Genomic DNA, 17,059 nt, shown 5'->3' with positions numbered 1-17,059 from the left:
ACATGGAGCTTCCAACCCTGGGACTCTACATCGTGATTCCAACCCTGGGATTGTACATGGGGACTCCAACCCTGGGACTGTAAATGGGTATTCGAACCCTGGGATTGTATTTGGAGATTCCAACCCTGGGACTGTTATGGGGATTCCAACCCTGGGATGTACATGGGGATTGGAACCCTTGAATTCTGTGTGGGATTCCAAACCTAGGACTGTACATGGGGATTCCAACCCTGGGATGAACATGTGGCTTCCAACCCTGGGACTGTACATAGGGATTCCAAACCTGGGACTGTACATGGGGATTCGAATCCTGGTATTGTACATTGGGATTCCAACCCTGGGACTGTATATGGGGATTCTAACCCTGGGATGTACATGGGGGTTGGAACCCTTGGATTCTATATAGGGAATCCAACCCTAGGACTGTACATGGGGGTTCCAACCCTGGGATGAACATGGGGATTCCAAGCCTGGGACTGTACATGGGGATTCCTACCCTGGGATTGTACATGGGAATTCCAACCCTGGGGCTGTAGGGGATTCCAACCCTCGGACTGTACATGAGTATTCCAATCTTGGGACTGTACATGGGGATTGCAACCCTGTGACTGTACATGGAGCCTCCAACCCTAGGACTGTACATGTGGATTCCAACCCTGGGAAAGTACATGGGGGACTCCAACCCTGGGTCTGTACATGGGGATTCTAACCCTGGGATTGTACATGGTGATTCCAACCCTGGGACTGTACACGGGGATTCCAATCCTGGGAACGTACATGGGGATGGCAACCCTGGGACTGTACATGGAGCTTCCAACCCTGGGACTGCACATGAGGATTCCAACCCTGGGAATGTACATAGGAATTCCAACCCTGGGACTGTACATAGGGATTCCAATCCTGGGACTGTACATGCGGATTCTAACCCTGGGACTGTACATGTGGACTGCAACCCGGTGACTGTACATGGGGATTCGAATCCTGGGATTGTACATGGAGATTCCAAGCCTGGGACTGTACATGCGGATTCCAAACCTGGGACTGTACATGGGGATTCCAATCCTGGGACTGTAGATGGAGCATCCCACCCTGGGACTGCACATGGGGATTCCAACCCTGGGACTTTAAATAGGGATTCCATCCCTGGAACTCTACATTGGGATTCCAACCCTGGGACTGTACATGGGGATTCCAACTCTGAGACTGTAGGGGATTCCAACCCTGGCACTGTACATGGGGATTCCAATCGTGGGATTGTACATGAGGATTGCAACCCTGGGTCTGTACATGGAGCTTCCATCCCTGGGACTGTACATGGGAGTTCCAACCCTGGGACTGCACATAGGGATTCCAACCCTGGGACTGTACATGGGGATTCCAATCCTGGGACTGTACATGAGGATTGCAACCCTGGGACTGTACATTGAGCTTCCAACCCTGGGACTGTACATGCTGATTCCAACCCTGGGATTGTACATGGGGACTCCAACCCTGGGACTGTAAATGGGTGTTCGAACCCTGGGATTGTATTTGGAGATTCCAACCCTGAGACTGTTATGGGGATTCCAACCCTGGGATGTACATGGGGATTGGAACCCTTGAATTCTGTGTGGGATTCCAAACCTAGGACTGTCCATGGGGATTCCAACCCTGGGATGAACATGGGGCTTCCAACCCTGGGACTGTACATAGGGATTCCAAACCTGGGACTGTACATGGGGATTCGAATCCTGGTATTGTACATTGGGATTCTAACCCTGGGACTGTAGGTGGAGATTCTGCTCCTGGGACTGTACATGGGGATTCAAACCCTGGGATTGTACATGGGGATTCAAACCCTATGACTGTACATGTGGATTCCAACCCACGGAAAGTACATGGGGGATTCTAACCCTGGGACTGTACATAGGGGATTCGAACCCTGGGAATGTACATGGAGATTCCAACCCTGGGACTATACATGGGGATTCCAATCCTGGGAACGTACATGGGGATTGCAACCCTGATACAGTACATGGAGCTTCCAACCCTGGGACTGCACATGGGGATTCCAACCCTGGGACTGTACATAGGGATTCTAACCCTGGGACTCTACATCGGGATTACAATCCTGGGACTGTACATTGTGATTCTAACCCTGGGACTGTACATTGTGACTCCAACCCTGGGACTGTACATGGGGATTCAAACCCTGGGATTGTACATGGAGATTCCAACCCTGGGACTGTACATGGGGAATCGAACTCTGGGATTGTACATGGGGATTCCAACCCTAGGACTATACATGGGGATTTCAACCCTGGGATTGTACATGGGGATTCCAAACCTGGGATTGTACATGGGGCTTCCAACTCTGGGACTGCACATGGGGATTCCAACCCTGGGACTTTACATGGGCATTCCAATCCTGGGACTGTATATGGGGTTTCCAACCCTGGGACTGTACATGGAGAATCTAACCCTTGGACTGTACATGGGGATTCCAAATCTGGGACTGTACACAGGGATTCCAACCCCGGGACTGTACATGGAGATTTCAACCCTGGAAATGTACATGGGGATTCTAACCCTGGGACTGCACATGGGGATTCCAAGCCTGGGACTGTACACAGGGATTCCAACCCTGGGACTGTACATGGAGATTTCAACCCTGGAAATGTACATGGGGATTCTAACCGTGGGACTGCACATGGGGATTCCAAGCCTGGGACAGTACATAGGGATTCCAACCCTGGGACTGTACATAGGGATTCCAACCCTGGGACTGTACATGGAGATTCCAACTCTGAGACTGTAGGGGATTCCAACCCTGGGACTATACATAGGGATTCCAATCCAGGGAATGTACATGAGGATTGCAAACCTGGGACTGTACATGGAGCTTCCAACCCTGGGACTGTACATGGTGAGTCCAACCCATGGGACTGTACATGGTGATTCGAACCCTGGGATTGTACAGGGGGATTCAAACCATACGTCTGTAAATGGGGATTCCAACCCTGGGACAGTATATGGGGGATTGTAACCCTGGGACTGTACATGGGGATTCCAACCCTGGGACTGTACATGGGGACTCCAACCTCGGACTGTAAATGGGTATTCGAACCCTTGGATTGTATTTGGAGATTCCAACCCTGGGACTGTATATGGGGATTCCCACCCTGGGAGGTACATGGGGTTTGAACACTGGGATTCTGTTTGGGGATTCCAAACCTAGGACTGTACCTGGGGATTCCAACCCTGGGATGAACATGGGGATTCCAACCGTGGAACTGAACATGGGGATTCCAACCCTGGGACTGTACATGGGGATTCCAACCCCGGGACTGCAGTGGTTCCAACCCTGGGACTGTACATCGGGATTCCAACCCTGGGACTGTAGGGGTTCCAACCCTGGGACTGTACATGGGCATTCCAATCCTTGGACTGTACATGATGATTGCAAACCTGGGACTGCACATGGAGCTTCCAACCCTGGGACTGCACATGGGGATTCCAACCCTGGGACTGTACATGGAGAATCTAACCCTTGGACTGTACATGGGGATTCCAAACCTGGGACTGTACACAGGGATTCCAACCCCGGGACTGTACATGGAGATTTCAACCCTGGAAATGTACATGGGGATTCTAACCCTGGGACTGCACATGGGGATTCCAAGCCTGGGACAGTACATAGGGATTCCAACCCTGGGACTGTACATAGGGATTCCAACTCTGAGACTGTAGGGGATTCCAACCCTGGGACTATAAATAGGGATTCCAATCCAGGGAATGTACATGAGGATTGCAACCCTGGGACTGTACATGGAGGTTCCAACCCTGGGACTGTACATAGGGATTCCAACCCTGGGACTGTACATGGGGATTCCAATCCTGGGACTGTACATGAGGATTGCAACCCTGGGACTTTACATGGGGATTCCTTCCCTGGGACTGTACATGGGGATTCCAATCCTGGGACTGTACATGGTGACTCCACCCCTTGGACTGTACATGGGGATTCGAACCCTGGGATTCTACATGCAGATCCCCACCCTGGGACTGTACATGGGGAAACGAACTCTGGGATTGTACATGGGGATTCCAACCCTAGGACCATACATGGGGATTCCAACCCTGGGACTGTACATGGGGATTCCAACTCTGGGACTGTACATGGGGAATCGAACTCTGGGATTGTACATGGGGATTCCAACCCTAGGACCATACATGGGGATTTCAACCCTGGGACTGTACATGGGGATTCCAACCCTGGGACATTACATGGGGTTTCCAACCCTGGGACTGTACATGGGGACTCCAACCCGGTGACTGTACATGGGGATTCGAACCCTGGGATTGTACATGGAGATTCCAACCCTGGGACTGTACATGGGGATTCCAATACTGGGACTGTACCTGAGGATTGCATCCCTGGGTCTGTACATGGAGCTTCCAAACCTGGGACTGTACATGGGGATTCGAATGCTGGTATTGTACATTGGGATTCTAACCCTGGGACTGTATCTGGAGATTCTGACCCTGGGACTGTACATGGGGATTCAAACCCTGGGAAGGTACATGGGGATTCAAACCCTAGGACTATACATGTGGATTCCAACCCAGGGACCGTACATGGGGGATTCTAACCCTGGGACTGTACATGGGGCATTCGAACCCTGGGATTGTACATGGAGATTCCAACCCTGGGACTGTACACGGGGATTCCAATCCTGGGAACGTACATGGGGATTGCAACCCTGGTACAGTGCATGGAGCTTCCAGCCCTGGGACTGCACATGGGGATTCCAACCCTGGGACTGTACAAAGGGATTCTAACCCTGTGACTATACATCGGGATTCCAATCCTGGGACTGTACATGGTGACTCCAACCCTGGGACTGTACATGGGGATTCGAACCCTGGGATTGTACATGGAGATTCCAACCCTGGGACTGTACATGGGGAATCGAACTCTGGGATTGTACATGAGGATTCCAAACCTAGGACTATACATGGGGATTTCAACACTGGGACTGTACATGGGGATTCCAACCCTGGGATTGTACATGGGGATTCCAACTCTGGGACTGCACATGGGGATTCCAACCCTGGGACTTTACATGGGCATTCCAATCCTGGGACTGTGTATGGGGTTCCAACCCTGGGACTGTACATGGAGAATCTAACCCTTGGACTGTACATGGGGATTTCAAACCTGGGACTGTACACAGGGATTCCAACCCCAGGACTGTACATGGAGATTTCAACCCTGGAAATGTACATGGGGATTCTAACCCTGGGACTGCACATGGGGATTCCAACCCTGGGACTGCACATGGGGATTCCAAGCCTGGGACAGTACATAGGGATTTCAACCCTGGGACTGTACATAGGGATTCCAACTCTGAGACTGTAGGGGATTCCAACCCTGGGACTATACATAGGGATTCCAATCCAGGGAATGTACATGAGGATTGCAACCCTGGGACTGTACATGGAGGTTCCAACCCTGGGACTGTACATTGGGATTCCAACCCTGGGACTGTACATGGGGATTCCAATCCTGGGACTGTACATGAGGATTGCAACCCTGGGACTGTACATGGAGCTTCCAACCCTGGGATTGTACATGGTGATTCCAACCCTGGGACTGAACATGGTGATTCGAACCCTGGGACTGTATAGGGGAGTTCCAACCCTTGGACTGCACATAGGGATTCCAACCCTGGGACTGTACATGGGGATTCCAATCCTGGGACTGTACATGAGGATTGCAACCCTGGGACTGTACATGGAGCTTCCAACCCTGGGACTCTACATCGTGATTCCAACCCTGGGATTGTACATGGGGACTCCAACCCTGGGACTGTAAATGGGTATTCGAACCCTGGGATTGTATTTGGAGATTCCAACCCTGGGACTGTTATGGGGATTCCAACCCTGGGATGTACATGGGGATTGGAACCCTTGAATTCTGTGTGGGATTCCAAACCTAGGACTGTACATGGGGATTCCAACCCTGGGATGAACATGTGGCTTCCAACCCTGGGACTGTACATAGGGATTCCAAACCTGGGACTGTACATGGGGATTCGAATCCTGGTATTGTACATTGGGATTCCAACCCTGGGACTGTATATGGGGATTCTAACCCTGGGATGTACATGGGGGTTGGAACCCTTGGATTCTATATAGGGAATCCAACCCTAGGACTGTACATGGGGGTTCCAACCCTGGGATGAACATGGGGATTCCAAGCCTGGGACTGTACATGGGGATTCCTACCCTGGGATTGTACATGGGAATTCCAACCCTGGGGCTGTAGGGGATTCCAACCCTCGGACTGTACATGAGTATTCCAATCTTGGGACTGTACATGGGGATTGCAACCCTGTGACTGTACATGGAGCCTCCAACCCTAGGACTGTACATGTGGATTCCAACCCTGGGAAAGTACATGGGGGACTCCAACCCTGGGTCTGTACATGGGGATTCTAACCCTGGGATTGTACATGGTGATTCCAACCCTGGGACTGTACACGGGGATTCCAATCCTGGGAACGTACATGGGGATGGCAACCCTGGGACTGTACATGGAGCTTCCAACCCTGGGACTGCACATGAGGATTCCAACCCTGGGAATGTACATAGGAATTCCAACCCTGGGACTGTACATAGGGATTCCAATCCTGGGACTGTACATGCGGATTCTAACCCTGGGACTGTACATGTGGACTGCAACCCGGTGACTGTACATGGGGATTCGAATCCTGGGATTGTACATGGAGATTCCAAGCCTGGGACTGTACATGGGGATTCCAAACCTGGGACTGTACATGGGGATTCCAATCCTGGGACTGTAGATGGAGCATCCCACCCTGGGACTGCACATGGGGATTCCAACCCTGGGACTTTAAATAGGGATTCCATCCCTGGAACTCTACATTGGGATTCCAACCCTGGGACTGTACATGGGGATTCCAACTCTGAGACTGTAGGGGATTCCAACCCTGGCACTGTACATGAGGATTCCAATCGTGGGATTGTACATGAGGATTGCAACCCTGGGTCTGTACATGGAGCTTCCATCCCTGGGACTGTACATGGGAGTTCCAACCCTGGGACTGCACATAGGGATTCCAACCCTGGGACTGTACATGGGGATTCCAATCCTGGGACTGTACATGAGGATTGCAACCCTGGGACTGTACATTGAGCTTCCAACCCTGGGACTGTACATGCTGATTCCAACCCTGGGATTGTACATGGGGACTCCAACCCTGGGACTGTAAATGGGTGTTCGAACCCTGGGATTGTATTTGGAGATTCCAACCCTGAGACTGTTATGGGGATTCCAACCCTGGGATGTACATGGGGATTGGAACCCTTGAATTCTGTGTGGGATTCCAAACCTAGGACTGTCCATGTGGATTCCAACCCTGGGAAAGTACATGGGGGATTCTAACCCTGAGACTGTACATGGGGATTCTAACCCTGGGACTGTACATTGGGACTCCAACCCTGGGTCTGTACATGGGGATTCGAACCCTGGGATTGTACATGGTGACTCCAAACCTGGGTCTGTACATGGGGATTCGAACCCTGGGATTGTACATGGTGATTCCAACCCTGGGACTGTACACGGGGATTCCAATCCTGGGAACATACATGGGGATGGCAACCCTGGGACTGTACATTGAGCTTCCAACCCTGGGACTGTACATGCTGATTCCAACCCTGGGATTGTACATGGGGACTCCAACCCTGGGACTGTAAATGGGTGTTCGAACCCTGGGATTGTATTTGGAGATTCCAACCCTGAGACTGTTATGGGGATTCCAACCCTGGGATGTACATGGGGATTGGAACCCTTGAATTCTGTGTGGGATTCCAAACCTAGGACTGTCCATGGGGATTCCAACCCTGGGATGAACATGGGGCTTCCAACCCTGGGACTGTACATAGGGATTCCAAACCTGGGACTGTACATGGGGATTCGAATCCTGGTATTGTACATTGGGATTCTAACCCTGGGACTGTAGGTGGAGATTCTGCTCCTGGGACTGTACATGGGGATTCAAACCCTGGGATTGTACATGGGGATTCAAACCCTATGACTGTACATGTGGATTCCAACCCACGGAAAGTACATGGGGGATTCTAACCCTGGGACTGTACATAGGGGATTCGAACCCTGGGAATGTACATGGAGATTCCAACCCTGGGACTATACATGGGGATTCCAATCCTGGGAACGTACATGGGGATTGCAACCCTGATACAGTACATGGAGCTTCCAACCCTGGGACTGCACATGGGGATTCCAACCCTGGGACTGTACATAGGGATTCTAACCCTGGGACTCTACATCGGGATTACAATCCTGGGACTGTACATTGTGATTCTAACCCTGGGACTGTACATTGTGACTCCAACCCTGGGACTGTACATGGGGATTCAAACCCTGGGATTGTACATGGAGATTCCAACCCTGGGACTGTACATGGGGAATCGAACTCTGGGATTGTACATGGGGATTCCAACCCTAGGACTATACATGGGGATTTCAACCCTGGGATTGTACATGGGGATTCCAAACCTGGGATTGTACATGGGGCTTCCAACTCTGGGACTGCACATGGGGATTCCAACCCTGGGACTTTACATGGGCATTCCAATCCTGGGACTGTATATGGGGTTTCCAACCCTGGGACTGTACATGGAGAATCTAACCCTTGGACTGTACATGGGGATTCCAAATCTGGGACTGTACACAGGGATTCCAACCCCGGGACTGTACATGGAGATTTCAACCCTGGAAATGTACATGGGGATTCTAACCCTGGGACTGCACATGAGGATTCCAAGCCTGGGACTGTACACAGGGATTCCAACCCTGGGACTGTACATGGAGATTTCAACCCTGGAAATGTACATGGGGATTCTAACCGTGGGACTGCACATGGGGATTCCAAGCCTGGGACAGTACATAGGGATTCCAACCCTGGGACTGTACATAGGGATTCCAACCCTGGGACTGTACATGGAGATTCCAACTCTGAGACTGTAGGGGATTCCAACCCTGGGACTATACATAGGGATTCCAATCCAGGGAATGTACATGAGGATTGCAAACCTGGGACTGTACATGGAGCTTCCAACCCTGGGACTGTACATGGTGATTCCAACCCATGGGACTGTACATGGTGATTCGAACCCTGGGATTGTACAGGGGGATTCAAACCATACGTCTGTAAATGGGGATTCCAACCCTGGGACAGTATATGGGGGATTGTAACCCTGGGACTGTACATGGGGATTCCAACCCTGGGACTGTACATGGGGACTCCAACCTCGGACTGTAAATGGGTATTCGAACCCTTGGATTGTATTTGGAGATTCCAACCCTGGGACTGTATATGGGGATTCCCACCCTGGGAGGTACATGGGGTTTGAACACTGGGATTCTGTTTGGGGATTCCAAACCTAGGACTGTACCTGGGGATTCCAACCCTGGGATGAACATGGGGATTCCAACCGTGGAACTGAACATGGGGATTCCAACCCTGGGACTGTACATGGGGATTCCAACCCCGGGACTGTAGTGGTTCCAACCCTGGGACTGTACATCGGGATTCCAACCCTGGGACTGTAGGGGTTCCAACCCTGGGACTGTACATGGGCATTCCAATCCTTGGACTGTACATGATGATTGCAAACCTGGGACTGCACATGGAGCTTCCAACCCTGGGACTGCACATGGGGATTCCAACCCTGGGACTGTATATGGGGATTCTAACCCTGGGATGTACATGGGGGTTGGAACCCTTGGATTCTATATAGGGAATCCAACCCTAGGACTGTACATGGGGATTCCAACCCTGGGATGAACATGGGGATTCCAAGCCTGGGACTGTACATGGGGATTCCTACCCTGGGATTGTACATGGGAATTCCAACCCTGGGGCTGTTGGGGATTCCAACCCTCGGACTGTACATGAGTATTCCAAACTTGGGACTGTACATGGAGATTGCAACCCTGTGACTGTACATGGAGCCTCCAACCCTAGGACTGTACATGTGGATTCCAACCCTGGGAAAGTACATGGGGGATTCTAACCCTGAGACTGTACATGGGGATTCTAACCCTGGGACTGTACATTGGGACTCCAACCCTGGGTCTGTACATGGGGATTCGAACCCTGGGATTGTACATGGTGATTCCAACCCTGGGACTGTACACGGGGATTCCAATCCTGGGAACATACATGGGGATGGCAACCCTGGGACTGTACATGGAGCTTCCAACCCTGGGACTGCACATGAGGATTCCAACCCTGGGAATGTACATAGGAATTCCAACCCTGGGACTGTACATAGGGATTCCAATCCTGGGACTGTACATGCGGATTCTAACCCTGGGACTGTACATGTGGACTGCAACCCGGTGACTGTACATGGGGATTCGAATCCTGGGATTGTACATGGAGATTCCAAACCTGGGACTGTACATGGGGATTCCAATCCTGGGACTGTAGATGGAGCATCCCACCCTGGGACTGCACATGGGGATTCCAACCCTGGGACATTACAGAGGGATTCCATCCCTGGAACTCTACATTGGGATTCCAACCCTGGGACTGTACATGGGGATTCCAACCCTGGGACTGTACACAGGTATTCCAATCCTGGGAACGTACATGGGGATGGCAACCCTGGGACTGTACATGGAGCTTCCAACCCTGGGACTGCACATGAGGATTCCAACCCTGGGAATGTACATAGGAATTCCAATCTTGGGACTGTACATAGGGATTCCAATCCTGGGACTGTACATGCGGATTCTAGCCCTGGGACTGTACATGTGGACTGCAACCCGGTGACTGTACATGGGGATTCGAATCCTGGGACTGTACATGGGGATTGCAACCCTGGGACTGTAGATGGAGCATCCCACCCTGGGACTGCACATGGGGATTCCAACCCTGGGACTTTACATCGGGATTCCATCCCTGGAACTCTGCATTGGGATTCCAACCCTGGGACTGTACATGGGGATTCCAACTCTGAGACTGTAGGGGATTCCAACCCTGGCACTGTACATGGGGATTCCAATCCTGGGATTGTACATGAGGATTGCATCCCTGGGTCTGTACATGGAGCTTCCATCCCTGGGACTGTACATGGTGATTCCAACCCTGGGACTGTACATGGTGATTCGAACCCTGGGATTGTACATGGGGATACAAACCCCAGGACTGTACATGGGGATTCCAGCCCTGGGGCAGTGTATGGGGGATTATAACCCTGGGACTGTACATTGGGATTCCAACCCTGGGACTCTACATGGGGACTCCAACACTAGGACAGTAAATGGGTATTCGAACCCAGGGTTTGTATTTGGTGATTCCAACCCTGGGACTGTATATGGGGATTCCAACCCTGGGATGAACATGGGGATTCCAACACTGGGACTGTACATGGGGTTTCCAACCCTGGGACTGTACATGGGGATTCCAACCCGGGGACTGTAGGGGATTCCAACTGTCGGACTGTACATGGGTATTCCAATCTTGGGACTGTACATGGAGATTGCAACCCTGGGAATGTACATGGAGCTTCCAACCCTGGGACTACACATGGGGATTCCAACCCTGGGACTGTACATAGGGATTCCAACCCTGGGACTGTACATGGGGATTCCAATCCTGGGACTGTACATGAGGATGGCAAACCTGGGACTGTACATGGAGCTTCCAACACTGGGACTGTACATGGTGATTCCAACCCTGGGACTGTACATGGTGATTCGAACCCTGGGACTGTACATGGGGGTTCCAACCCTGGGACTGCACATAGGGATTCTAACCCTGGGACTGTACGTGGGGATTCCAATCCTGGGACTGTACATGATGATTGCAACCCTGGGACTGTACATGGAGCTTCCAACCCTGGGACTGTACATGGTGATTCCAACCCTATGACTGTACATGTGGATTCCAACCCAGGGACAGTACATGGGGGATTCTAACCCTGGGACTGTACATGGGGGATTCGAACCCTGGGAATATACATGGAGATTCCAACCCTGGGACTATACACGGGGTTCCAATCCTGGGAACGTACATGGTGATTGCAACCCTGATACAGTACATGAAGCTTCCAACCTGGGACTGCACATGGGGATTCCAACCCTGGGACTGTACATAGGGATTCCAACCCTGGGACTCTACATGGTGATTCGAACCCTGGGACTGTACATGGTGATTTAAACCCTACATCTGTACATGGAGATTCCAACCCTGGGACTATACACGGGGATTCCAATCCTGGGAACGTACATGGGGATTGCAACCCTGATACAGTACATGGAGCTTCCAACCCTGGGACTGCACATGGGGATTCCAACCCTGGGACTGTACATAGGGATTCCAACCCTGGGACTCTACATCGGGATTCCAATCCTGGGACTGTACATGGTGACTCCAGCCCTGGGACTGTACATGCGGATTCGAACCCTGGGATTGTACATGGAGATTCCAACCCTGGGACTGTACATGGGGAATCGAACTCTGGGATTTTACATGGGGATTTCAACCCTAGGACTATACATGGGGATTTCAACCCTGGGACTGTACATGGGGAATCCAACCCTGAGATTGTACATGGGGATCCCAACTCTGAGACTGCACATAGGGATTCCAACCCTGGGACTTTACATGGGCATTCCAATCCTGGGCATGTATATGGGGATTCCAACCCTGGGACTGTACATGGAGATTTCAACCCTGGGAATGTACATGGGGATTCTAACCCTGGGACTGCACATGGGGATTCCAAGCCTGGGACAGTACAAAGGGATTCCAAGCCTGGGACTGTACATAGGGATTCCAACCCTGGGACTGTACATAGGGATTCCAACCCTGGGACTGTACATGGGGATTCCAAATCTGAGACTGTAGGAGATTCCAAAACTGGGACTATACATAGGGATTCCAATCCTGGGACTGTACATGAGGATTGCAACCCTGGGATTGTTCATGGAGCTTCCAACCCTGGGACTGTACATGGTGATTCCAACCCTGGGACTGTACATGGTGATTCGAACCCTGGGACTGTACATGGGGATTCAAACCCTACATCTGTACATGGGGACTCCAACCCTGGGACTGTACATGCGGGATTCGAACCCTGGGAATGTACATGGAGATTCCAACCCTGGGACTATACACGGGGATTCCAATCCTGGGAACGGAAATGGGGATTGCAACCCTGGTACAGTACATGGAGCTTTCAACCCTGGGACAGCACATGTGGATTCCAACCCTGGGACTGTACATAGGGATTCCAACCCTGGGACACTCCATCGGGATTCCAGTCCTGGGACTGTACATGGTGACTCCAACCCTTGGACTGTACATGGGGATTCGAACCCTGGGATTGTACATGGAGATTTCAACCCTGGGACTGTACATGGGGAATCGAACTCTGGGATTGTACATGGGGATTCCAACCCTAGGACCATACATGGGGATTTCAACCCTGGGACTGTACATGGGGATTCCAACCCTGGGACTGTACATGGGGATTCCAACCCTGGGACTGTACATGGGGATTCCAACCCTGGGGCTCTACATGGGGACTCCAACCCTGGGACTGTACATGGGGATTCCAACCCTGGGGATGTAGGGGATTCCAACCCTCGGACTGTACATGGAGCTTCCAACCCTGGGACCGCACATGGGGATTCCAACCCTGGGACTGTACATAGGGATTCGTATCCTGGTATTGTACATTGGGATTCTAACCCTGGGACTGTACATGTGTATTCCAGTCTTGGGACTGTACATGGCGATTGCAACCCTGGGACTGTACATGGAGCTACCAACCCTAGGACTGTACATGTGGATTCCAAACCTGGGACAGTACATGGGGGATTCTAACCCTGGGACTGTACATGGGGATTCTAACCCTGGGACTGTACATGGGGACTCCAACCCTGGGTCTGTACATGGGGATTCGAACCCTGGGATTGTACATGGAGGTTCCAACCCTGGGACTGTACACGGGGCTTCCAATCCTGGGAACTTACATGGGGATTGCAACCCTGGGACTGTACATGGAGCTTCCAACCCTGGGACTGCACATGGGGATTCCAACCCTGGGACTGTACATAGGGATTCCAACCCTCGGAATGTACATGGGGATTCCAATCCAGGGACTGTACATGCGGATTCTAACCCTGGGACTTTACATGGGGATTCCTTCCCTGGGACTGTACATGGGGATTCCAATCCTGGGACTGAACATGGTGACTCCAACCCTTGGACTGTACATGGGGATTCGAACCCTGGGATTCTACGTGCAGATTCCCACCCTGGGACTGTACATGGGGAAACGAACTCTGGGATTGTACATGGGGATTCCAACCCTAGGACCGTACATGGGGATTTCAAACCTGGGACTGTACATGGGGATTCCAACCCTGGGACTGTACATGGGGACTCCAACCCGATGACTGTACATGGGGATTCCAACTCTGGGACTGTACATGGGGATTCGAACTCTGGGATTGTACATGGGGATTCCAACCCTAGGACCATACATAGGGATTTCAACCCTGGGACTGTACATGGGGATTCCAACCCTGTGACTGTACATGGGGACTCCAACCCGGTGACTGTACATGGGGATTCGAACCCTGGGGTAGTACATGGAGATTCCAACCCTGGGACTGTACATGGGGATTCCAATCCTGGGACTGTACCTGAGGATTGCATCCCTGGGTCTGTACATGGAGCTTCCAACCCTGGGACTGTACATGGGGATTCGAATGCTGGTATTGTACATTGGGATTCTAACCCTGGGACTGTATCTGGAGGTTCTGACTCTGGGACTGTACATGGGGATTCAAACCCTGGGAAGGTACATGGGGATTCAAACCCTAGGACTATCCATGTGGATTCCAACCCAGGGACCGTACATGGGGGGTTCTAACCCTGGGACTGTACATGGGGGATTCGAACCCTGGGATTATACATGGAGATTCCAACCCTGGGACTGTACACGGGGATTCCAATCCTGGGAACGTACATGGGGATTGCAACCCTGGTACAGTGCATGGAGCTTCCAACTCTGGGACTGCACATGGGGATTCCAACCCTGGGACTGTACATAGGGATTCTAACCCTGGGACTCCACATCGGGATTCCAATCCTGGGACTGTACATGGTGACTCCAACCCTGGGACTGTACATGGGGATTCGAACCCTGGGATTGTACATGGAGATTCCAACCCTGGGACTGTACATGGGGAATCGAACTCTGGGATTGTACATGAGGATTCCAACCCTAGGACTGCACATGGGGATTCCAACCCTGGGACTTTACATGGGCATTCCAATCCTGGGACTCTATATGGGGATTCCAACCCTGGGACTGTACATGGAGAATCTAACCCTTGGACTGTACATGGGGATTCCAAACCTGGGACTGTACACAGGGATTCCAACCCCGGGACTGTACATGGAGATTTCAACCCTGGAAATGTACATGGGGTTTCTAACCCTGGGACTGCACATGGGGATTCCAAGCCTGGGACAGTTCATAGGGATTCCAACCCTGGGACTGTACATAGGGATTCCAACTCTGAGACTGTAGGGGATTCCAACCCTGGGACTATACATAGGGATTCCAATCCAGGGAATGTACATGAGGATTGCAACCCTGGGACTGTACATGGAGGTTCCAACCCTGGGACTGTACATAGGGATTCCAACCCTGGGACTGTACATGGGGATTCCAATCCTGGGACTGTACATGAGGATTGCAACCCTGGGACTTTACATGGGGATTCCTTCCCTGGGACTGTACATGGGGATTCCAATCCTGGGACTGTACATGGTGACTCCAACCCTTGGACTGTACATGGGGATTCGAACCCTGGGATTCTACATGCAGATCCCCACCCTGGGACTGTACATGGGGAAACGAACTCTGGGATTGTACATGGGGATTCCAACCCTAGGACCATACATGGGGATTTCAACCCTGGGACTGTACATGGGGATTCCAACCCTGGGACTGTACATGGGGATTCCAACTCTGGGACTGTACATGGGGAATCGAACTCTGGGATTGTACATGGGGATTCCAACCCTAGGACCATACATGGGGATTTCAACCCTGGGACTGTACATGGGGATTCCAACCCTGGGACATTACATGGGGTTTCCAACCCTGGGACTGTACATGGGGACTCCAACCCGGTGACTGTACATGGGGATTCGAACCCTGGGATTGTACATGGAGATTCCAACCCTGGGACTGTACATGGGGATTCCAATCCTGGGACTGTACCTGAGGATTGCATCCCTGGGTCTGTACATGGAGCTTCCAACCCTGGGACTGTACATGGGGATTCGAATGCTGGTATTGTACATTGGGATTCTAACCCTGGGACTGTATCTGGAGATTCTGACCCTGGGACTGTACATGGGGATTCAAACCCTGGGAAGGTACATGGGGATTCAAACCCTAGGACTATACATGTGGATTCCAACCCAGGGACCGTACATGGGGGATTCTAACCCTGGGACTGTACATGGGGCATTCGAACCCTGGGATTGTACATGGAGATTCCAACCCTGGGACTGTACACGGGTATTCCAATCCTGGGAACGTACATGGGGATTCTAACCCTGGGACTCTACATCGGGATTCCAATCCTGGGACTGTACATGGTGACTCCAACCCTGGGACTGTACATGGGGATTCGAACCCTGGGATTGTACATGGAGATTCCAACCCTGGGACTGTACATGGGGAATCGAACTCTGGGATTGTACATGAGGATTCCAACCCTAGGACTATACATGGGGATTTCAACACTGGGACTGGACATGGGGATTCCAACCCTGGGATTGTACATGGGGATTCCAACTCTGGGACTGCACATGGGGATTCCAACCCTGGGACTTTACATGGGCATTCCAATCCTGGGACTGTATATGGGGATTCCAACACTGGGACTGTACATGGAGAATCTAACCCTTGGACTGTACATGGTGACTCC

This window comes from Somniosus microcephalus, chromosome 4 (assembly GCF_052327205.1).
Source record: "Somniosus microcephalus isolate GS21.2 chromosome 4, FLI_Smic_1.0, whole genome shotgun sequence".
NCBI lineage: Eukaryota > Metazoa > Chordata > Chondrichthyes > Squaliformes > Somniosidae > Somniosus > Somniosus microcephalus.
Note: the sequence above shows the minus strand (reverse complement) of the source record.